Source organism: Balaenoptera musculus, chromosome 15, assembly GCF_009873245.2.
Source record: "Balaenoptera musculus isolate JJ_BM4_2016_0621 chromosome 15, mBalMus1.pri.v3, whole genome shotgun sequence".
Lineage (NCBI taxonomy): Eukaryota > Metazoa > Chordata > Mammalia > Artiodactyla > Balaenopteridae > Balaenoptera > Balaenoptera musculus.
This window is the reverse complement of record NC_045799.1, coordinates 44,784,110-44,809,612: the sequence shown is the minus strand read 5'-3', so window position 1 is coordinate 44,809,612 and position 25,503 is coordinate 44,784,110. Positions and strand designations below refer to the sequence as shown.

At 44.6% G+C, this 25,503-nt stretch overlaps 2 long non-coding RNA genes across 4 annotated transcripts; both read right to left on the bottom strand.

The window, feature by feature from the left end:
- Positions 1-357: 357 nt before the first annotated feature.
- On the bottom strand, positions 358-4,674 carry LOC118880615. 2 transcript variants are annotated; one of them, XR_005016348.1, is made up of 5 exons: positions 3,745-4,674; positions 3,549-3,590; positions 2,235-2,410; positions 1,600-1,806; positions 358-504 (listed from the first exon to the last, which is right to left on the bottom strand). It is a non-coding gene; the product is annotated as an uncharacterized LOC118880615 (long non-coding RNA). The 2 variants fall into 2 exon arrangements; XR_005016347.1 differs by having other exon boundaries at positions 3,549-4,674.
- A 568-nt stretch (positions 4,675-5,242) lies between these two features.
- Positions 5,243-25,284, bottom strand: LOC118880616. 2 transcript variants are annotated; one of them, XR_005016349.1, is made up of 3 exons: positions 25,131-25,284; positions 24,740-24,849; positions 5,243-5,289 (listed from the first exon to the last, which is right to left on the bottom strand). It is a non-coding gene; the product is annotated as an uncharacterized LOC118880616 (long non-coding RNA). The 2 variants fall into 2 exon arrangements; XR_005016350.1 differs by having other exon boundaries at positions 24,740-24,846.
- Positions 25,285-25,503: the final 219 nt, after the last annotated feature.

The following is a 25,503-nucleotide window of genomic DNA, read 5'->3' as shown; positions in this document are numbered from 1 at the left end:
GACCAGAAGCCATGGGATTTTATTCCTACATCCTCTGAGAGGGATATTTTTCTAGGATTTTGTTTCTTTTTCTTTTTTTTAAATTTTATTTATTTATTTATTTATTTATTTATTTATTTATGGCTATGTTGGGTCTTCGTTTCTTCTGCGAGGGCTTTCTCTAGTTGCGGCAAGTGGGGGCCACTCTTCATCGTGGTGTGCGGGCCTCTCACTATTGTGGCCTCTCTTGTTGCGGAGCACAGGCTCCAGACGCGCAGGCTCAGTAATTGTGGCTCACGGGCCCAGTTGCTCCGCGGCCTGTGGGATCTTCCCGGACCAGGGCTCGAACCCGTGTCCCCTGCATTGGCAGGCAGATTCTCAACCACTGTGCCACCAGGGAAGCCCAGGATTTTGTTTCTTAAAGACAAACTCACTCTCTTGGACAAGTGGGCGCCCCAGTGATGGAGTCCAGCTTCCTAAAGAGTAAACAAAAAACTCCATCGTGGACCCGTGTTACCAGCGTTCCTGAATTTGAGTTAGAATTTTAGCTTTAGAAGAAAAGGTACAGAAAAAAAACCAAAGAATAAAGAAAGTTGGGAAACTCCCATGTCCTTCCTGGTAGGGACCAACAGGACAGGAGGCTGGGAAGAGTATTGAGTGCAGGTGAGCTCTCCTGTGGGCGTCTCTATCTGGACCCACCTGTCAGCTGCTGCCCTGGAAGAGGAACCTTTCAAAGTATCTTAAGCACCCACATTAAATCCCCAGTCTGTCTTCTGTATCCATAAGATCCCTTTTGTCTGAGAACTATCTTCTAAAGATTATAAATAGAGCCTCGGAACTATCTTAGACTCTGGGTTAAGTTCAAATTCCATCCTTGTCCAGTTAATGGTGGACCTTTGGATGGCTCATTTGGCCTTTCAAAGTCTCAACTTCCTCATCTGTGTAGCGGTGATAAGAACCACCTCGCAAATTTTTCAGGGTTGGAAGGGCTAGGAACTGAGAAACTGCCGTGAACAGCTCTTGATAGTGTTAAAGATTTGGTCTAGAATGGCTTTGACTGTTATTGCTGCTCTGGATCATTCTTAACCTTCCTGTGGCTCCAGTTACCAAGTATAGGCTATGGCCTGAAAGCCTGCAGTGTGAAAGGCAGACATCCACCCCTGGGGTCCCAGGGCAGGGGCTCAGAATGACTCAAATGCTAGAGGCCCCACTGGATTCTTTCTTTCGAAAAAAGCACTGGACCCTTGAGAGACCTCTAGATCCATGTTGACCTCTCCCAACCGTATGAACCTAGGTGGGTTACTGCACCCCACCCTCTGTATGTGGGAAAGGAATAAATTAGACAGGTCCAACCCCTCCAGCTCAATACTCCTGAGATCCTACACCTGAGAATTCTGGCCTTGACTGACCTATACTCCCAGTATTCTGGTTGACCAAGAAAAGAGTGATAGAAGTTTCATGAGCCATTATCTTCCTAATGAGCGCTAAGTGTGCGTCCCCAGAAGAACTCCAGTTATTCAGGCCCTGAGCAGCCCACTCTAAGACCCTCACTCCAACCTTGCCCTTTTGGTTTTCCTGCTTAGGGGGCTCTGAAGAGGTCAGAAGAAACAGATATCCTACCAGGATGCCACTTCCCCATCTCAAGAGGACATCTTTCAACTGAACTACAGTCAGTTTCATTTTCAACTTGTGGGTGAAATTCCAGAGTGATAAACAAAGGAAATGGATTAGGCAGGCAATCCTTTGATTCCAGTCACATCCCCTGAGGGCCTGCGGTGGTCAGTGCTGTGCTGGCCCCTGGAAGGAATGGCCAAAGTCGAACGCTGTCTAGGAAAACAAAGCAGGTTTTAAAAATAAACGTCATTTAGGATATGACTAACCGATGCCCACTCCCTATGTGTGTCTTTACGTCTATAATCTTTCCGCCTGTAACTTTCAGGCAGGTTTCCTCTGACCCACCTTCCACCTGGGCCCAGGAAGTCATATGCCATGGAGAACAGCGGTGATTCCGGCCAGCACGGTGAGTCAGGGACATATGGTGTCCCGAGCTCTCTGTTTACTCTTGTGCCAGGGAGATTAGTCAGCCAGAGGCGCAGAATCAGCCTGAACACCATCTGCTGTACCCTGGTGCAGGCTGAAGGTGACAGGTCAGCCCTACATACCTTGATAGCTAGGGGAGGGCCTGGATCATTCAAAGTGGGAAGGCTGCGGCCTAACGAAGGCAAGGCTCAGGCTGTCCATCTGTCCTTTCTCACCGGGCAATGGGAGAGCTGCGTCTGGAGAAGGAAGACGGGCCCCGAGCTGCTGTGGTTCTGGTTTGTCCAAGGCTCCCCAGTGGACCTCTTCTCAGCCCCAAGACACCAGGTAGCTGCCCTCACTTCTCTCCTGCTGGTCTGCAGCCTCGGGAGTTAGTCTAAGAGTTCAACGTATTCTGCATGTAGAGATGGTGCTTTGTCAGTGGAAAGATTCTAGACTTTGGCCCCTGCATCTGCCTGCTTTTAAGCTCAGGTCTTGAGGTCTTGGGTAGCTTGTTCAACCCCCCTAAGTCTCCCTTTCTTTGTCTGTTGAATGACATCCTCACAAGGCTGTTGCCTAGGATGAACTGATCTGAGATAATCTATGTAAAGCACCTGGATTTAGGAGGAGTGCAATAAAAGTGAGTGCCCTTCCCCCTCCCCTGGATTATCTGCTTTTTTCCCCTTTGCCGGAGATTCCTTGGTGAACAGAAAGCTGTTATGTCATTTGCCTGTAATCCTCATGATAAAATAAAATTCTCATCAGAATAATGTTGACATCCCATTGGCATGTCCAGGCCACAGAAATAATGACGTGGTGAAAATAAAGTTGAGGCTATTGGCTAAAGGAAAGAGGTTAGCAAGTCACAGTGTGCAGAGAGAGAGGCAGAGAGAGAGAGAGAGAGAGAGAGAGACAGGTCCTGGGGGAGCCTGAATCCTTCTCCATGAAGAGTAAAATTGCACGTGACAGCACTGGACCTCTAGGAGCTCTCAAGACACGTGCTTTGGACAAAACTCTCCCCAGTCTCCAGCGTTACAGGTTCATTTGCTGGGGGTCCTCTATTCCATCAAAACTGACTGCAGTTCCCAGCCCACCAGCCCCAGGAGGAGGTTGATTTGGCTGTGGATTTCATAACTCATCCCATGTGGGAACTTTTCCATCATTTAGCTGAAGGTATGAAGTTGCGAGTCATGAAGTTCCAAATTATGAAGGCATCTCCATGGGATTTCTACTGGTGCAATGGGTTTTGTTATAAGGTTTGTACTTGTTTCTGAGAAGAGTCCTGGAATAACTGTCCCATTTGCAGCCACCAGCTCCCGGGTGCTATTTTCAGCACAGAATTTCCCCAGGACCTGTTACAGGAAAATTGTGACAACATCTGGCCAACTTCAGAGAAATCAATGAGGGCTGCGAGGGTGGACTTTGTTCACCCATGGTGTTCCAATGAATATTTTCACCTGTCCAGAAATCAAATTCATTGATTTCTCCAAAGGGCAAGGACAAGCAGATGTCCCCAGTAAAAGGAAGTCTCCCCAGTGGCTTTCAGAACTCACTCATGCTTTATTCTTTATGTTGAACAGACACTCTTCCGGAGGCTGAAGAGAAAAAAACAAAGCAAGACAAAACTAAGGTTGGTTACCGTAGACTATGCAGAAGACAGAATGCACTTTTCTGTAGAAAAAGCTGCGCCATCCCCAGACCCCATGCCCTGAGCACAACCGTCTCCACGAGCTCCCGTGCCTGGTGGACCTTGGGCTCTGACTTCCAGTCTCCACACCAGCAAAGGATCGCTGGGACCAGGACAACTCTGTTCATGCAAAATAAGACTGGCCCCAGGGTCCAGACAACACAAGGCAGGAGGGGAGCCCAACTGCGCAAGCTTCTCCTTGTGGATGCAAAGTGGGCCCCGTGGCTTGGTGGAAAATAACGGCCTTTCCCAGCGAGATCACTTCTGAGATGAGCTGGTCTCTTCCGAGATGGTCATGGCTCTCGATAACTTCCCAGGCTCAGTTTCTTCATCTGTAAAATGGAATAACAATGCCCGTGTCAGAGTGGGCTGTCAGTGCATGTTAAACATGTTTTTAGAGCAAGTGTGGAGACAGTTGACTTGCTCTGATGGAGGAATAAAAAAAAAGGAAGTTGGGGAAGGACAGCCTGTGAGATCCAGTGAGGATTCCTCGTGCCCCAGATCCCAGGGACACTTTGCATGGTGGATGTGGCCCCAGGTCCCACCATGGTGCCTTCTTGAGCATCGAAGGCTGCTTCCCCAGGTGGGACATGGACGCTGGAGCATGGGCCATTCTGGAGAAGCCACCGTTCCTGGTGACAATCCACATTCGAGCCGTGGGCAGGGACTCTTTCTGCTAGTTTCAGGCAGGAGACGTGGAGAGGGTGGTGTTGGTGGTTACTATTCCAGAGTGAACCCCCTGCATCCAGAACCATCCAGAATCTTCCCAGATTCTTCTCCAAGGGAGACAACCCAGCTCATGTGCACAGTTACTTTTGGGTTCTAATCGTTGTCTAAATTAGCCCTCCTTTCACAGACAAAGATAAATTGTGTCTTGAGAAAAGTGTTGGGATTCGATGGAGCTTTTGAAATCCCCTTGCAGCTGGTCTTTAATCCTCACGTTGGCATTTATGGTGTCTGGACTACAGTGACACAAGCCCCTGCCTTCGTATCCTGAAAAGATCCAAAGTCACAGACAAGCAGAATCAGGGAGCTGAAAGGGCTGTAGAAAACCTGTCATTAATTAATAAGTTAATAAATTAAGGGGAGACATTTCTGTAGGAGCGTGGCTCAGCTGAGAGCTCAGCCCTGGTATTGCAATGGCACCTGTCTTACTGTGTGGCCCTAGGCAGTGCCCTTAACCTCTCGGATCATGCATTTCCTCATCCGTAAACGTACAGAGAACACCTGGTAACACCTGCCTTGGCTAAACCTTGAGGATGTTGAGGATACAGTAAGAAAATAGGCCTGAGGGTATTTTGAAAAACAGTAAAGGCTATAAAATCTTATAACAATAAATTGCCATGGTTATTACATTCAAGGAGCACCAGGTGGAAAACAACAGACATTTCTGTATCTACTGGTTAATTGCTACTCAGCATCTTCAAAGATTATGTTTGTGCTCAAAGGTCACCCTGAATCAGTCTATGGGTGTCTACTACAAAATTCTTCCAACTTTTCAGTATGTTTGAAAATTTTCCTAATAAAATGTTGGGATATGAAAAAAAAAAATCACCTTATCTGAACACTGCAGTCTCACACATGTCTAGAGGCAATGAATTTGGAGTCTCCATTTTGGACAAAGAGAAAAAGAAAAATGGTAGCATTATCAAAATGCGAAACAAAACAAGTCATAAATTCTGGCATGGTATAGTTCAGGGATATCCACCAGTCTTATTTATAATAGCACATCATTCTCCAAAGAAGAAAAATGTTTGAGTTTGTCACAGCACATCTCTTTGAGGGAAAGCTCTATACCCATGAAAACAATACGTAAAAAGATGATACAGCACCTCTGTGCCTGTAATGATTCTCAGTTAAACAAGCAACAGAGAGGCAAATTTGTATATACTTATGACAGTGGTGTTAAATAAAAAAGAAAACAGAAACACTAGAGATAGAGGCATCCAAAAGATCATGGTGGTTGAGAGGCCTAGGATCACAGGAGGACTTGTTCTTTCTTTTGTGTAAATTTTTCCTTTGATGTCGCTACACTCCATTTATTATAAAAAAAGAAAAAAAATATTATGATTTTCATTTAGTGTAATTCTTTGATATTGAAAAAAATAAATGGCAGTTTGTGTATGCAGGCCCTCTGCTTGGCACAGCTGGCAAGAGCAACTTAGCTTTGAAAGAGACCCTTGTGGGCTGCCAGGTGCATTGTTCATCTGTGGCTGCCCCGTGACTTTGGACACAATAGTTGCCAGGTTCAGGCGTGCCCACTCGGAGCCCGACCCAGACCTGGTTCAAGCTCATTGTTGCTTCAAGTACTTCTGCGAGGAGCCCACATCGCCAAGCTTTGAAGTCGGGTTCCCAGAGCCTGTTTCCTCAGAGGGTGAAGTTTATGTCGGAGAGCACTTGGAGGTGTCGTGGGGGGGAGATGTTCCAAAATGATCCCAAAGATCAAGACGGTCCCCACATGGGTCAGGGAGAGCTGAAGAACCCCTGCTAAAGGCTGGGATGTTACCGATTAGAAAAGTGGGCACAGGTGGGGCATTTATTTCAGAAATCCAGCCACTGGTCAGGCCACCCTTTGGGGAAGCAGTCCTCAGCTTCCACTCAGCTGCCTCTCACAAAAGAACCCTAATCGGCCTTTGTTCTCAGGCAGCAAGAGTCAGGGTCACACCTCAGAAGATCACATCTAAAGCTCCTGGTTTTCCAACCAGGGCTGGGCAAGGCCGAGAGGCTCTAATTCAAGGGCAGCAGGGTGCTGGGCACTGGGTCAAGGCTGCAGGCTTGGGCTCCTGCCTCTGCCCTCCTCCTGGGTTGCCAGTGACCTCAGTCCCCAGAGTCTCCACTCCAGTCCCTTGCCACCCTGGGGAGAGGTCCTCATTGCCCCTTTTGCTTTGGAGAACCTGAGATTCTTTCCAGGACAGTAAGTTCAGTGAGTCAGCAGCAGTATTTTTTGAAGGCCTTCTATGTGTAAAGAGCTAAGGTTAAGATTGGTGCAAGATGGTGGAGTACAAGGGCATGTGCTCATTCCCTCTTGAGACAGCGCCAGAATCACAACTAACTACTGAACAATTATCGACAGGAAGACATTGGAACTCACCAAAAAAGATACCCCACATCCAAAGACAAAGGAGAAGCCACAATGAGACAGCAGGAGGGGCGCAGTCACAGTAAAATCAAATCCCATGACCGCTGGGTGGGTGACTCACAAACTGGGGAACAATTATACCACAGAAATCCACCCACTGGACTGAAGGTTCTGAACCTCATGTCAGGCTTCCCAACCTGGGGGTCCAGCAATGGAAGGAGGAATTCTCAGAGAATAAGACTTTGAACACCAGAGAGATTTGATTGCAGGACTTTGACAGGTCTGGGGGAAACAGAGACTCCACTCTTGGAGGGCACCCACCAAGTAGTGTGCACATCAGGACCCAGGGGAAAGGAGCAGTGACCCCATAGGAGACTGAACCAGACGTACCAGCTAGTGTTGGAGGGTCTCCTGCGGAGGCGGGGAGTGGCTGTGGCTCACCACAGGGATGGGGAGACTTGCAGCAGAAGTTCTGGGAAGTAGTCCTTGGTGTGAGCCCTCCCAGAGTCTGCCATTAGCCCCACCAAAGAGCCTGTAGCCTCCAGTGCTGGGTCGCCTCAGGCCAAACAACCAACAGGGAGGGAACTCAGCCCCACCAATCAGCAGACAAGCATATTAAAGTTTGACTGAGCTCTGCCCACCAGAGCAACACCCAGCTCTACCCACCAGCAGTCCCTCCCATTAGGAAGCTTGCACAAGCCTCTTAGATAGCCTCATGCACCAGAGGGCAGACAGCAGAAGCAAGAAGAACTCCAATCCTGCAGCCTGTGGAAAGAAAACCACATTCACAGAAAGACAGACAAAATGAAAAGGCAGAGGACTATGTACCAGATGAAGGAACAAGATAAAACCCCAGAAAAACAACTAAATGAAGTGGAGCTAGGCAACCTTCTAGAAAAAAAATTCAAAATTATGATAGTGAAGATGATCCAGGACCTCGGAAAAAGAATGGAGCCAAAGATCAAGAAGATGCAAGAAATGTTTAACAAAGACCTAGAAGAATTAAAGAACAAACACCTAGAAGGATTAAAGAACAAACAAACAGGGATTAACAATACAATAACTGAAATGAAAATTACACTGGAAGGAATCAGTAGCAGAATAACTGAGGCAGAAGAAAGGATAAGTGACCTGGAAGACAGAATGGTGGAATTCACTGCCATGGAACAGAATAAAGAAAAAAGAATGAAAAGAAATGAAGACAGCCTAAGAGACCTCTGGGACAACATTAAACACACCAACATTCACATTATAGTGGTCCCAGAAGGAGAAGAGAGATAGAAAGGAACCAAGAAAATATTTGAAAGGATTATTGTCAAAAAATTCCCTAACATGGGAAAGGAAATAGCCACCCAAGTCCAGGAAGTGCAGAGAGTCCCAGGCAGGATAAACCCAAGGAGAAACACGCTGAGACACATAGTAATCAAATAACAAAAATTAAAGAAAAGAAAAATTATTGAAAGCAACAAGGGAAAAAAGACAAATAACATACAAAGGAACTCCCATAAGGTTAACAGCCGGTTTCTCAGCAGAAACTCTACAAGCCAGACAGAGTGACATGATATATTTAAAGTGATGAAAAGGAAGAACCTACAACCAAGATTACTCTACCTGGCAAGGATCTCATTCAGATTCGATGCAGAAATCAAAAGCTTTACAGACCAGCAAAAACTAAGAGAATTCAGTACCACCAAACCAGCTTTACAACAAATGCTAAAGGAACTATTCTAAGTGGGAAACACAAGAGAAGAAAAGAACCTACAAAAACAAACCCAAAACAATTAAGAAAATGGCAATAGGAACATACATATTGATAATTACCTTAAATGTGAATGGATTCAATGCTCCAACCAAAAGACACAGGCTCGCTGAATGGATACAAAAACAAGACCCATATATATGCTGTCTACAAGAGACCCACTTCAGACCTAGGGACACATACAGACTGAAAGTGAGGGGATGGAAAAGGATATTCCATGCCAATAGAAATCAAAAGAAAGCTGGAGTAGCAATACTCATATCAGATAAAATAGACTTTAAAATAAAGAATGTTAAAAGAGACAAAGAAGGATACTACATAATGATCAAGGGATCAATCCAATAAGAAGATATAACAATTATAAATATATATGCACCCAACATAAGAACATTTCAATATATAAAGCAACTGCTAACAGCTATAAAAGAGGAAATCAAGAGTAACACGATAACAGTGGGGGACTTTATCACACCTCACTTACACCAATGGACAGATCATCCAGACAGAAAATTAATAAGGAAACAAAAGCTTTAAATGACACAATAGACCAGATAGATTTAATTGATATTTATAAGACATTCCATCCAAAAACAGCAGATTACACTTTCTTCTCAAGTGCACACGGAACATTCTCCAGGATAGATCACATCTTGGGTCACAGATCAAGCCTCGGTAAAATTAAGAAAATTGAAATCATATCAAACGTCTTTTCCAACCACAATTCTATGAGACTAGAAATCAATTACAGAGAAAAAAATGGGAAAAACACAAACACATGGAGGCTAAACAATACATTACTAAATAACCAAGAGATCACTGATGAAATCAAAGAGGAAATCAAAAAATACCTTAGAGACAAATGACAATGAAAACACGATGTTCCAAAACCTATAGGATGCAGCAAAAGCAGTTCTAAGAGGGAAGTTTATAGCAATACAATCCTACCTCAAGAAACAAGAAAAATCTCAAATAAACAATCTAACCTTACACCTAAAGGAACTAGAGAAAGAACAAACAAAACCCAAAGTTAGTAGAAGGAAAGAAATCATAAAGATCAGAGCAGAAATAAATGTTACAGAAACAAAGAAAACAATAGCAAAGATCAATAAAACTAAAGGCTGGTTCTTTGAGAAGATAAACAAAATTGATAAACCTTTAGTCATACTCATCAAGAAAAAGAGGGAGAGGACTCAAATCAATAAAATTAGACATGAAAAAGGAGAAGTTACAACAGACACCACAGAAATACAAAGCATCCTAAGAGACTACTACAAGCAACTCTATGCCAATAAAATGGACAACCTGGAAGAAATGGACAAATTCTTAGAAATGTATAACCTTCCAAGACTGAACCAGGAAGAAATAGAAAATATGAACAGACCAATCACAAGTAATGAAATTGAAACTGTGATTAAAAATCTTCCAACAAACAAAAGTCCAGGACCAGATGGCTTCACAGGTGAATTCTATCAGACATTTAGAGAAGAGGTAACACCCATCCTTCTCAAACTCCTCCAAAAAATTTCAGAGGAAGGAACACTCCCAAACTCATTCTATGAGGCCACCATCACCCTGATACCAAAACCAGACAAATATACTACAAAAAAAGGAAATTACAGACCAATATTACTGATGAATATAGATACAAAAATCCTCAACAAAATACTAGCAAACAGAATCCAACAACACATTAAAATGATCATACACCATGATCAAGTGGGATTTTTCCCAGCAATGCAAGGATTCTTCAATATACGCAAATCAATAAATGTGATACACCATATTAACAAACTAAAGAAGAAAAACCATATGATCATCTCAATAGATGCAGAAAAAGCTTTTGACAACATTCAACACCCATTTATGATAAAAACTCTTCAGAAAGTGGACATAGAGGGAAACTACCTCAACATAATAAAGGCCATATATGACAAAGCCACAGCAAATATCATTCTCAATGGTGAAAACTGGAAAGCATTTCCTCTAAGATCAGGAACAGGGCAAGGATGCCCACTCTTGCCACTATTATTCAACATAGTTTTGGAAGTCCTAGCCACGGCAATCAGAGAAGAAAAAGAAATAAAAGGAATCCAAATTGGAAAAGAAGTAAAACCATCACTGTTTGCAGATGACATGATACTATACATAGACAATCCTAAAGATGCCACCAGAAAACTACTAGAGCTAATCAATGAATTTGATAAATTTGCAGGATACAAAATTAATGCACAGAAATCACTTGCATTCCTATACACTAACAATGAAAGATCAGAAAGGGAAATTAAGGAAACAATCCCATTCATCACTGCAACAAAAAGAATAAAATACCTAGGAATAAACCTACCTAAGGAGGTAAAAGACCTGTACTCAGAAAACTATAAGACCTTGATGAAAGAAATCAAAGATGACACAAACAGATGGAGAGATGTACCATGTTCTTGGATTGCAAGAATCAATATTATGAAAATGACTATTCTACCCAAAGCAATCTACAGACTCAACACAATCCCTATCAAATTACCAATGGCATTTTTTTACAGAACTAGAAAAAAAAATCTTAAAATATGTATGGAGACACAAAAGACCCCAAATAGCCAAAGCAATCTTGAGGGAAAAAAACAGAGCTGGAAGAATCAGACTCCCTGACTTCAGACTATATTACAAAGCTACAAAAATCAAGACAATATGCTACTGGCACAAAAACAGCAATATAGATCAACAGAACAGGATATAAAACTCAGAGATAAACCCACGCAGCTATGGTCAACTGATCTATGACAAAGGAGGCAAGGATATACAATGGAGAAAAGACAGTCTCTTCAATAAGTGGTGCTGGGAAAACTGGACAGCTACATGTAAAAGAATGAAATGAGAACACTCCTTACACCATACACAAAAAAGAAACTCAAAATGGATTAAAGACCTAAATGTAAGACCAGACACTATAAAACTCTTAGAGGAAAACATAGGAAGAACACTCTTTGACATAAATCACAGCAAGATCTTTTTTGACCCACCTCCTAGAGTAAGGGAAATAAAAACAAAAATAAACAAATGGGACCTAATGAAACTTAAAAGCTTTTGCACAGCAAAGGAAACTATAAACAAGATGAAAAGACAACCCTCAGAATGGGAGAAAATATTTGCAAACGAATCGATGGACAAAGGATTAATCTCCAAAATATATAAACAGCTCATGCAGCTCAATATTAAAAAAACAAACAACCCAATCCAAAAATGGGCAGAAGACCTAAAGAGACATTTCTCCAAAGAAGACATAGAGATGGCCAAGAAGCACATGAAAAGCTATTCAACATCACTAATTATTAGAGAAATGCAAATCAAAACTACAATGAGGTATCACCTCACACCAGTTAGAATGGGCATCATCAGAAAATGTACAAACAACAAATGCTGGAGAGGGTGTGGAGAAAAGGGAACCCTCTTGCACTGCTGGTGGGAATGTAAATTGATACAGCCACTATGGAGAACAGTATGGAGGTTCCTTAAAAAACTAAAAATAGAATTACCATATGACCCAGCAATCCCACTACCGGGCATAGACCCAGAAAAAACCATAATTCAAAAAGACACACATGCACCCCAATGTTCATTGCAGCACTTTTTACAATAGCCAGGTCATGGAAGCAACCTAAGTGTCCATCAGCAGACGAATGGATAAAGAAGATATGGTACATATATACAATGGAATATTATTCAGCCATAAAGAGGAATGAAATTGGGTCATTTGTGGAGACGTGGATGGACCTAGAGACTGCCATACAGAGTGACGTAAGTCATAAAGAGAAAAACAAATATCGTATATTAACACATATATGTGGAATCTAGAAAAATGGTACAGATGAACCCGTTTGCAGGGCAGAAATAGAGACACAGATGTAGAGAACAAATGTATGGACACCAAAGGGGGAAAGCGGGGTGGGGGGCGGTTGGTGGTGGTGGGATGAATTGGGAGATTGGGATTGACATTTATACAGTAATATGTATAAAATAGATGACTAATAAGAACTTGCTGGATAAAAAAATAAATTAATTAAATTAAATTTTTTAAAAAAGAAAGAATTGCACCCCTAGAAGTCAGAAAAGGCATTCTGTCCTCAGCCTCAGGATGGACCCAGCCCCATGAACACCTTGACATTATCTCAGAAACACTGATTTCAGACTCTAAAATCCAGAACTATAAGAAAGTAAACTTGTGTTGTTTTAAACCACTAAATTTGTGGTAGTTCGTCACAGCAGCAATAAGAGAGTAATACAGAATGTTATTTGTGGACACCAAAAGTTCAATTTCAGATAAGTTTCACATGCCACCATCAGCATCATTATTATTCTTTTGATTTTTTCAACCATTTAAAAATGTTAAAATCATTCTTAGCTTGCTGGCTGTACAAAAACAAGTGGTGGCCCAGATTCAGCCAAATATTAGGACACTTAATCCATCCATGGATTAAAGTAATAATACATAAATTGATTATTAGAATTTTTATCATGGAGTTTTTATAATGCTTCAAAATTAGAATACTATTAACGTAATTCATTATGAATTAATGTAACAAAAACAAATCAAAATAAAACATTTAAATAGATGCCTAAAAACATTTAATAAAATTTTAATGCTCTTCTTTTTAATAAGTTAGTAATTGGAAATTTCATATTTTAACAGTGGTTGTTTATCATAAACCATAACAAACATTTTGCTTAACAGTGAAAAATCAGTAGCGTCTTTGATCACCCAATCTAAAGTAGCCACCGCCACCCAGCCCACTTTCTGTCTGTAATAACTGGTTTTATTTATCAGTCCTTAATTGTCCTGCTCATTTATTTATTTTTACTTGTTTATTTCATTCTTCTTTCAGAAGAGATAGTGACTGTTCACTGTTGTATGCCCAGAACCTAATACAATGTCTGGCACATATTAGGTGCTTAATAAATACTCGTTGAATAAAAAAAAAAAAAAAAAAAGAACTAAGGTGGTAAATATAAATATGCTCTGACCCCCACAGAATTCACAGAGGCATAGGCCGTGCAGTAATAATAACTAATACCTGCCGGGCCTCGCTACTTGCCAAGCCCTATTCCATGGGCTTTCCCTGGAGAAGCTCCTTTAAGCCCACCACAGCTCTATGACATGGATACTATTTTTATATGCATTTTATAGAGAAGGAAACTGAGGCACAGAGAAGCAAGCAAAGGCACTCTGGCTCCAGAGCCTGGGGTCCTGACCTCTCCCACGCCCTCCCACCCCATGCAGTGACAATTGTCAGGAGGCCTCAGCTTGTGGGGGGCGGGTAGGGAGGCAAGGGCACCTTTCCAGATGTTCTGGAAGTTTGCTACTCCAAATCCAGACATTGGGGGACAAGATAGGTGCTGAGGATTTGGAAGTGAGGGGATAGGATAAGGAGCAGTGTGAAAATGGGAAGAGAAGGTGACATGGTAGAACCATAGGAGAAATTTAGAAAAGAAAGGAAGGAGTGAGGGAGGGAGGGTAGGGTAACCACAGCAAATATTGCGGAGACTGGCCACCAGCCTGATGACAGGCATGATCTGTGATGATTTGACTACTCCCTGACTCTCGGTTTTCTCATCTGTAAAATGGAAAATGTTATGCTGTCATTACAAAGTTTTTTGTGAGACATAGCCAAAAAAAAAAAATACAAGTGTGAAAATTGCCTGTAAGCCAGCATTCCCAGAAGTGTATCTTGTGGAATGTTCCTTGGGATGTGAGCTGGATGAGAGTCTTTAGGATTAGGATACACGGTACAAAACATTAGGCAGCGGTCCTCGCTGTGGCTCTTCCGGACTTTACTGGACTCACGTGCATAGTGAGTCACCAAGAGGGGGACTTGGTGTTGCCCAAATATTGTGGCCATGGGACACTTTCCACAGAGCACTTTGAGGGGTCAGTGTCTGCAAAACCCACTTTGGGGAAGCCAGTGCATTGAGTACAACGGTGCCCACGTAACCAAGCGAGGGGGACCAGGTGTGACAATGTGTGCAGAGTCCCTGGCAGAGCTGGGGGGCCAGTGAGCGTTGACTCTTTCCCCACATCAGATGATGAAAGCAAGGGAATCATTGTAAAAACTGAAGCTAAAATGCATAAAGGAAATCTCAGGAGATAGTCCAGGACACTACATCCTGCAGGCTCTACTGAGAAACAGCTAGGATGTGGGTTCAAGGGCCAGGTTTACAACTTCCTGGCTGTGTGATCTGGCAGGAGTTGCGTAACCACTCTGAGAAACAATGCAAGGCAAGAATTCAGATAAGCCAGTGTGTGCTACTAGTTGTTTCCTCCCGCAGCTCAGTTTACCCCAAACTCAGTGGCTTAATCAACACATCTACTATCTCACAGTTTCTGCTGGTAGGAAACCAGGAAGGTTTAGCTGGAGTCTGGGCTTCAGTTGAGATGTCGTCCAGGATGGGGTCTCATCCAGAAGCTCAACTGGAAAAGGATGTCTTCCAAGCTCAGAGTGGTCGTCTGTAGTACTGGGTTTCCTGAGGGCTCAGTTCCTCTCTGGCTGTTGACTGGGTCCCCCTTGTTTCTTCACCCTGGGGCCTCCCCAACACAGCTGGCAGCTGGTTCCATCAAAGCGGCAAGACTGCCAGCGAGATGGGGTCACAATCTTCCGTAACTTAATCATGGAAGAGACGCCCCCTCACTGGGCTCATAGTCTATTAGGCAGAAGCAAGTTACTCAAGGGGAGGGGATGACACGAGGCCGTGGATCCAGGAAGTGGAGGCACTGGGTCTTAGAGACTTCGTGCCGCATAGAGAGATGCATTGTTGTATTGTCCCTATTTATTTATATTTATATCATTCCTGTTGGTTAAGCATTGGTTATGCTTACTCTGTTTAAAAATTCCTGTTGAAATTGATTAGTCAGTAATATCAGCTGATTATCATCTTAGAGAGAAACAAAGTATCTAGAAAGCACGCCAGTGGGAAAAGGAAAAAATAAATGAGAAACACAAAAACAGAAGATTTATCAGTGGCTGACTGTCGTGCTTAACACCTTGAAATGATCCTAGCCTAGGAAGGATCCAGAAAGCCACTGTCCATATTTTTCAGTCTCAGGGACCAAAGGTCTTGGAATTACACCACTAGTCATCTATTTTTGGAAAGCAAAAATAATGATAATTCATTGTTTTTAGGATTTTACACACAGGAGCTCATTTAATCTTCCGAACAACCTTGTGAATTAGGTTCTATTATCCCCATTTACAGATGAGAAAAATGAAGCACAAAAAAAAAAAATCACAGGATGGGGCTGAGCATCTTGTCACTAGTGAGTGGTAAGTGGAGCCCGACCCTCTGTGTGACCGCACACCTCCATCTCAACCACTACACTGCGTAACCTTTTAAGATTAGGGGTGTGTGTGTGGTCTCTGGTCACTCAGTTAATAAGGAGAAACCAGAAACCAGGCTCCAGAAAGACTCTAGAGATTTGAGGCAGGGAGAATGGAGGGGCGGGGGGAGGGCACCAGACAGATTTACTCCCGTGGCACTTTGCCAAGGTCCCTGCCCCCCATTCTGCCTATCTGTGGATGCCCGTTGACCAAGACTATCTGGGTTCCTGCTGAAAGTTGTAAGGCATCAGGGTCCTAGTTACCCCCTGGGAACTCAGATGAATTTCTTCCCCTTTCTGAACCCCGAGGTAAAAATAAGATACTTACACTAAAAAAAGAGAAGTCTAAAAATTGCCTTTCCTATGATCAAGAGCCCACAAACAAGCGGGCCTGGATGACCTTCAGAGGTAGATTTGGGCCCCAGTCTGTAGAGACCACAATGGCCCTCTTCACAGATGGATGGTCTGTGTAAGTGCAGCACAAAGCTTGGAAACCTGACAACACGAGTGCATGTTCTGAGCTTGGGCAAGCCAGGGCCGCAGCATGCCAGCTTTGGGGGCCATTCTGGGAGAATGTTACCTCGGGGCATCTGGTATACTCGAGTGGTCCCCTTGCTTTTTCCTCCCTTACAGAGCAAAGCAGTAGTTTACCTCCCAAGAGTAAAGAAAAAAACTCCAGCTTTCTCACAATTGGGTCCCGGTGGTGACAGGGCCAACCGTGGATATTGTAAGGCTGTCATAGTGCTGGCAGGTGAGTTTAAAAAGAGACAGAACTCAGCATCTCACGTGACCAAGGAAAGAGCTTGGAAGGGGGGCTAAGAAGTCAGGATCCCCTGTCCCCCTTCCCCACCTCGTAAAAAAACTGAGACACCAGCTGAGGAAAAGTCCAGGACTTCTGCCATTGTTCTCCTCACCTTTGGGGCTAATTAGCCACCACTGGGCCAAATTAGCTCCACCAGGAACAAAGACGGTGGGGCAGGGAGTGAAGAACAAAGCCCTTCCCAGGGACTGGAGGTCACGCTCCAGGCCTGATGCTGGGAAAGCGAACCAGAGGGGCATGTAGCCTGCAGAACTGGGGTCCAGCTCCCAGGTGCCTGCTGTACCCTCACGTGATGCGTTCCCCGCGGCATTCTCTAAGAAGAACACGACAAGTGCATGTCCGCGTGCGCCGCTCGCATCCTGTCCTCACACCGCGCTGCGCTCAAGCCTGTTCCCCTCAAGGTCTCCACGCACCCAGGGGCACGGCGGGGTGAGCCCTGCATCCGGAATCAAGGAACATGATCCAACAGACAAAATCTTTCTTCCCCTCCAAGTGAGTTCCCCAGCTCTAAAAAGCCTGCCTTGATTCTAAATCAATGTCTTCTCTCTGGTCTTGGTATCTTCGAGAAGAAAAGAATGACGGAGAAGTTTTTGGACCTGAGAAGCTCGCTCCTCTTTCCCTAACCCTGGGAGTCTGGGCTTCTCTCCAAGTTCCCTGTTTCCTAGTTGTGTGGCCTAGACTAGGTGCTTGCCCTCTCTGGGCTTCAGTATCACAAACGCGGCTGCTTTGCTTTGAGCGCTGAGTCCTGTAAAGTATATGAAGTGCCTTGTGGTTGGCCCTTCATTACCGAAGCATCTCTGCAAGGATTATGAAAGGCACTCCTGTCTTACCTCGCCCAGTCAGAGAAGGAAGGGCTCAGAACTACCGAGGCTGCCCTTTTCACTTCCTTCCCAGCGTCCCCAGGAGACCAACTTTCCGGCGCACTCAGGATTCATGGGGGAACTGCCCACATGGCCCAGCCTCCTGGAGTGCAAGCTCCTGGCCAGCTCACCCCACAAAGCAGGGCCTGAGGCCTTGACTGGCTCGTGTCCACCACCCCGTGTCCTGGACCTCAGTTCTCTCTTGGCACCTGCTGTTAGAGGTTAATGTTTCTAGAAGCCCTTTGTGTGCCGGATCTCTGTTTCTTGGGTCCAGGCCTGGTTCTGGTCCCTGACGAACTGACTCCTGGCCTGGGTCCCCGCCCTGCTCCTTCTTGGCGTGCTGGTATCTGCCTGGCTTGTTTTCAGCCCCTGATGCTCAGAGCTCACTCCCATTGGAGATTTCCGAGCTGTGGCTCAGGGATTTCAGACTCAGACCAGGGAAGGGCCTTAGAGCACAGATAACGTGTCTAATTCCTTAGTACAAAGATCCCCTCGAAGGCCAGCCAGCCAGTACACCTTCTTAAATTCCCACGATATCACAGGCACTGTAGTAAATCAGGAGATTCAAAAATAAATAAAACTTCAAGAAACTCACTACCCACTATGTAAACTTGTGTACCGAAGATGAAAAGATGGTTCCTCCTGGAGGTTGCTTGTCTGGGTTACGAGGGCGCATTCCCAGGACAGTGGTCTCCTTACTTTTGTTTAGTCCGTCATCAGGTGTTCGTGATTGCTAAAACATTCTTTCTAATTTTGAGCCCATGTCTCCTCCTGTCTACCCTCACCTCTTGGCTTTAGAATTGAAGGCCAAGTCCATCTGAAATCAGACTCCATTCTCACCAGCTGTGTGACCTTGAGCAAGTCTTCCAACCTCTCTGAGACTCAGCTTGCTTTGCCCAGCTGTACAATGAGCACACGACTCCCCGGGATGTATCGTATCACATGAGACGAAGGGTTTCTGCCTGTACAACTGCTTTAACTGTTCTCGGGACAGAGAGCTTCTTCTGTTTCTCTTCTAGCTAAGCGTTCATCTCACTCTGTTCCTTCTGCTTTCCTTCCCACTGCAGCCTCCCACCCACCAACGATGCCGACAACCTCCTGTTGTCTCATCTGGGTTGAGGAACCTCCTCGGTTCCTCCCCGGATCTCGTGAAATGGTCCAGGGCCCTCCTTCGGAGGCCCCTCACTTGGGTCCTCCAACCCTGTGTTCTGAAGACTCCCTCCCTTCTGAAGACCTTTCCTCACCTGGGGCTGCTCCCAGCCCCTCCCCTCAGCCCTCTGCCCTTCTTGGCAGCAAGGAAGGTTCTGGAGCGCTTGCTCTGCCTGATCTGAGCCCTCGGCATGTCTGTACCCATTTCATTCCTGAATAAGCCCACAAGGACTCTGACTCTCCCTCTACGGATGACGAAACTGGGTGGTGCTCAGAGTGGTTGAGTAACCTACCCAAGGTCAACCAGCAGAATAGGCCTGGACACGCAGGTTATCTGGCGTCTCCTAACCAGTCCGTCTCTGAGCAATTTTGTCCCCACTGAAGTTTCGTCGAGCTATTTGTTGACATCTGCCTGATGGGCGTCTCCAGGGAGGACCCTTCCTTGCAGCTCTAGGTCTAAATGTGAACTGCGTGCAGGACATCTTCCCTCCATGGTCTGCGGCCACATCAGGATGAATGTGAACTCATTTTCTCTCCCTCCAAACCCGTCCACCCCGTCTTCTCCCATGTCGCCCGAGTGGGACAGCCCCCGACGCCCGCATCTCCACCTCCCGCTCCCGTCTCACCCCAGCCCAGCCTCTGTGCTGCCTCCTGAGTGCTCCCCATGTCTGCCCCTCCCCTCCATCCCCTACGCCATCGCCTAGGTTCTGCAGCCTTTGTTTCTTGCCTGGATTTCTCCACGTCTCCTAACTACTCTCCCTGCCCCTGTCGGACCTCTTGCGATTTGTCGTCCTGCCAGGTGTCCAGGTGCTTTTTCTAAAATTCTGCACTCTTTGCTTAAGCCCCTTCCCTGGTTAACCATTACCTTCAAGATAACATCCACATTCCTCGTCACACGATCCCAGCCCCCTTCTCACCCGTCCCCCTGCCTCTCAAGCCTCCTCCTCCACCCTCTGTCCCAGACTAACCGGATTGCTTGAGTTATCAGGATAATTACAAAAACAGCATAAACCGCTGGGTGCTCACCAGGGGCTGCACAAGTGTCTCTCTTTCTCCTTCCATCCACCTGAGACGGAGAAATTATTCATGCCTCCCGAGCGAGGCAACTGGGCTTCAAAGAGGTTAAGTCACTTGCCCAGAAACTGATTTGTCCAAAACCAGGTGTCGGTAGCTCCAAGACCCATGCTCTTTGCCACCAGGCTCTAGGAAACTGGCTAACTGCCCGGTGTGGACCACCTTGTGTGTCCTCCCCCAGCCCTCCCCAGGCTGATTCCTTCCCGTCTGAGTGCAAGGCTCGGCCCTCTGGAAATCCAAGGTGGATCTCTGGCCCCCAGGCTGGCTTGAGTGGCTCAGAAAACTTTTATTTATCATACTCTTTTAAAGTGAGTAGCCCATCATTTGTATGATGCATCCTGGGCTTAATATTATCTCTTCAGGAAGACAAAACTCGCACCATGGGAAATGTACACATCCTCAAGCCTATCTCACACTGTATACACACACACACACATACACACCGAAAACTCACATGCAAACTAAGTCAACCTCTGGGAGCCTGTCTGCCTTGGTCCCATTCCCAATGTTACTAGGCCAAGCCTCTGGAGGAATTTTATCCCATTTGGATACCCCCGATGCCTGATACATGTATGAAACTTGAGGGGGTAAATAATGAATAGCCAGAAGAACAGCTAACCTTTTTTTGAGAACCTACAAGACACCAACCATCAAACTAGGTATTTGGCACGGATTATCTTATTTTAATTGCTCACAATAGAAACTATGAGATAGGTAGTTTTCTTATCTACAGTTTATTGATGTGGAAACGAAAAATCAGAGAGGTTAAGTAAGTCACTTAAAGACCCACAGCTACAGTGATAAAGGACTGAGATTTTAAACTAGTTTGGCTGATGTCAGAGTTTGAGGTCTTAACCTTGGGCTGCATTTCCAGAGAATGAAGACTCTTTTCTGCTCCTCAGAAATGCTGTTCAGTCCCCCACCTCCCTCTTTCCTACCCCCACCCCGGGCCAAACCCACCAAGATCATTGTCATACTGCTTTCTTTTGTCAGTATCTCTCTTTAAAAAAAATCACATAAAAATTTAACAGCCATTCAAGCATCGCTTGTCTATTATGGAAAACAGTAAGATTAGTACCTCCTTTGATATGGATGCCACGATTTCAACCAATTCAACAGCTGAGGCACACTGTCGATATTCAGTGAACATGTCGCCCACCTTAGTTTCTAGATCTTTCTCACAAAAACTAAGCCAGACTGCACAAGTCTGGCATCTCTTCTACTTCTTTCAGCTGAAGACTTTATCATTTGTGAGATATATCCTTGACTTAGTATCATCTTTGCAGGAAGACAAATAAAAAACTCACATTGTAAATGTACACAGCGTTAATCCCTACTTCATGCCATATAGAAAAACAAACTCAAAGTGGATGATAGACTTAAATGTAAGATTATAATGCTTCCAGAAGAAAACAAGTCAGAAAATCTTTGAGATCTTGAATTAGACAAATATTTCTTAAATACGACATCAAAAACACAACACATGAAAGAAAAAATGATAAATTGGACTTCACCAAAATAAAAAACTATTCTTAAAAAGACACTGTTAAGAAAACAGAAGGACAAGCCCCAGACTAGGGGACAATGTTTGCAAAACACATATCAGATAAAGGACTTGCCCAGAATATGTAAAAAAAAAAAAAACCTTTCAAATTCAAGAAAAAGAAAATAGTGCAATTTAAAAAATTTGACCAAATACTTTGCCAAAGAAGTTATATGGTCAAATCATCATATCGAAAGATATTCATCATCGTTTGTCATTAGGGAAATGCACATTTAAACCACCATAAGATACCAATAAGTCTATATTAGAATTTCTACAAAATGCTGACAATACCAGGATATGGGACACACATGCATTGCTGTGCAAACTGATAAAACAACTTTGGAAAACAGTTGGGCAGCTTCCTAAAATGTTAAACATACACTTACCATATGACCCAGACATCTTACTCCTAACTATTTACCCACGAGAAATGAACACTTATGTCCACACAAAAACCTGGACATGAATGTTTATAATGGCTTTATTCATAATAGCCCCAACTGAAAACAACACAAATGTCCTTTAAATGATGACTAGGTAAACATGCTCTGGGGCATCCCTGCCATGGGTACCACTCAGCTGGAGAAAGGAACTGATGACTAACACTTGTGACAAAGAGGATTCATTTCAAAGGCATTCAAGGAGCAGAAGAAGGTAGACATAGAAAGGCTAGACAGATCTAATTCCATCTCTGTGATATTCTGGGAAAGGCAAAACTCTAAGGATAGAGAACAGATCAGTGATGCCAGGGACCAGGAGGGAAGGGTTTGACTACAAAGAGGCACAAGGGGACTTTTTTTGTGGAACTGCCCTGTATCTTGATTTTGGTGTTGGTTACATGGCAGTATGCATTTGTCAAAACTCCGGGAACTGTACAATAAGAAGGGTGCACTTTAGTGTATGTAAATGGTACCTCGATGAAAAAAAAAAATGCATTCCTGTTCAGTGTAACCAGTGGTGGAGGAGAAGCCGGGTGACAATGAGTTGAACCTTTATCTGCACCCAGGTAGATCTTATATCGGCAACTACTTTACCTGTTAAATAATTTGTTGCCTTTGTCACAGATTTTAGGAGGCATCTAAAGTTCACAAACAATAGAAGGTAGAGGCCAGCCTCTTAGAACCATGGAAATACAGTAGGTCATTTTGTGATTATATAATGTACACTTTATATTTAACCTCGTGAAGGCCAGTTTATCCAGACCTTTTCTGACTTGAGACTATGTTAGTCACCCCTCTCCAATCAGTGGCCCTGGAAGTGGGGTGAGCATCCCTCCTATTTCTCCCCCGAGCAGAATGTGGAAATATCAGAAGGACAGTGCGCCTGGTGAGAGAGCAGGGACGTCCATCTACGTGGATGGCTAGCGGCCAGCATCCTCCTTCAGGAATCTCCCAATTGATGGAGAATGAGCGCAGGGTCTGGGCTTCCATTCCCCAAAGCTTAGTGCCAGATGGAAGGCCTCCCTCGACATCTGAGACCCCAGCTTCAGTGGACATTGCCTGTGCACGTGTCCTGGCCCCGTCTTCTCTCCCTGCGGGCATGGAGACCCAGCCTCGCCCCATAATCCAGCTGCACAAAAGCACAGCTGCTGCGCTAGGATGTATCTGCCTGGCTTCCTTCCACCAAGAAAACATTCACACCCCGTGTTTCATTCTTAGAAAGTCCACAGACTTATACTTAGAAAATAGATTCCAGGAAATTATACCTTCAGAGGCCTCTTCCTTTTGAAGAGTTTCACAGAAGTCATTACCCTTTGTGATTAAAATCAATACCAACAAGGGGAGACAGACCACTGTGTGCCTGAAGGGATGCCCTGGGCAAAATATGGCATCACCTGTGGGTACCCGGCAGCTGAGCACAACCTGAATCTAATTATGAGGAAACAAGGGAAAATGAAAATAAGGAACTGTATTATTCAAAGCTGTCAATATCATAAAGTATAAAAAAAGGCTGAAGAAATATTTCAGAAAAAGGAGATCGCAGACACATGACATCATGTGCTAAGGGGAAAAAAAGCCAAACCCTACAATCTTGAGTCAAATTATTGATAAAATCAGAACACTATTGGTAGATTAAAAAAAATATTGTCAATGTTAAATTTACTGAGGTCGACAACCGTGCTATGGTTATGCAAAAAAATTCCCATTTCATAGAAAATACACACTGAAATATTTAGGAGTGAAGAGTCATGATGTGTGCAACTTAAACGGTTTAGGAAAGAAACAATTCTTGACATTATTTGCATTATTATTATTATTACAATTGGAATGATTATTACTGTCAAAATTATTAATAAAAAGCTTTTAGGGGCAGAGTGAGCCAGGCCAAAAAAAAAGCCTTTAAAAATGTAGGTCCGGGACTTCCCTGGTGGTGCAGTGGTTAAGAATCCGCCTGCCAATGCAGGGGACATGAGTTTGAGCCCTGGTCCGGGAAGATCCCACATGCCGTGGAGCCATTAAGCCCGTGCGCCACAATTACTGAGCCTGCACTCTGGAGCCTGCGAGCCACAACTACTGAGCCTGTGAGCCACAACTACTGAAGCCCGCGTGCCTAGAGCCCGTGCTCCGTAACAAGAGAAGCCACTGCAATGAGAAGCCCGCGCACCACAACGAAGAGTAGCCCCCGCTCGCCGCAACTAGAGAAAGCCCGCACACAGCAACGAGGACCCAACGCAGCCAAAATAAAATTAATTAATTAATTAATTAATTAATTAATAAAAATGTAGCCCCTAACGCAAGTTGTTTTGAATGTACGTTTAACACTGCAAGCTTGGTTAATTGCAGAAGGTGGGGGGAGGAAGGATGAGAAATGTGATTTTCCGAGCCCTGCGAAAACCCTCTGTAGACCGAATCCTTATGAAAATGTCAGTTCTAAATATCACTTGACAGATGCTTCTCCCAGGCTTTTTATTGGGACAGACATCAGGTATGCTGTCTCCTTCAGACAATGTCTTGGGTGGTGTGGGAAGGCCTCTGCAGATACCCGCTTGCCAATCATTTCCAACACAACAATCTCCATTTTCCCCTAAATCCTTCAAAGAAGGACTGAATATTTACAGCCTTCATGTTAACATTTTCCCTTTTCCACTGTTTGGCTTGGCTGAGACATTTTTGGCTGCATCAGTGGTCCTGCTGGTCAGTGACCCAGGCAGTCCCATGAGGTCCTCCGTCTCCTTCTCTCATTGTATTGCTGCTCCTTGGGGCGGGGAGGCACATAGGTTATAAGGAGGAAAAAGAAATGAACCTCAGTCCTTTGCTTTCATCCTGCATTTGTGGTCCTGATACATGTACTGTTAATAGGAGAAGAGGGGGACATTGGCTCCAAGTTTGGGGATATGGATAAAACCCTTAGAGCAACTGTCAACTCTGAGAGGATTAACACACTAAAAGTGTAATTCTCATGCTTACAAAGACATTATGGATTGGATGGTTCTCCTCCAGGTGGTGACTCAGGGATCCAGGCTCCCTGACGTTTTTGTCATTGTCATCTCCACCATGTATCACACACAGGTGCCCTGCTGGGGAAGGAGGAGGGAGGGAGGGGTGCGGGGAGATTTATGAGTGAGTCCAGTAACTTACATCACTTTAGTCCACTTCACACAATCGACAATCAATCATAGATGTCCACACTCCTCCGCTGAGAGGTGGGGTCTCTTTCCCTCCGCTAGAACCTGGGTGGACCTTTATAACTAACATGGTGGACATGCTAGTGATAAGTGACCATGAGTGATTTCCAAGACCAGGTGATAAAGGCAACACAGCTTTGGCTTGGTTCACTCTCTGTGTCTCTGGGGCTCACCTTAGACTCTAGTCGCCATGTTGGGAGGAAGCCCAGGTCACACGGAGAGGCCCCATGTGTACGTTCCAGCTGAACAGTTCCCCAGCCACCAGCTGGGATCAACTGCTAGACCTGTCAGTGAACGAGCCATCCACTCTCCCTTGCTGAATTACTGACCTGCAAAAACAATAAGAAATAGTACCTTTTCGTTATTGATTAAAGCTACTAAGTTTGGGGGTGACTTGTCACACAGATGTAGGTAACTAACACAGTGAGCATGTTGCTAGCCTCTACCATGATTCTCTGGCTTCTCTGCATGGTTACACATATGGATCCCCTAACTACCACCTGAGAGAAAAATCACCACAACCACTGTCACCACAACCACCATCAC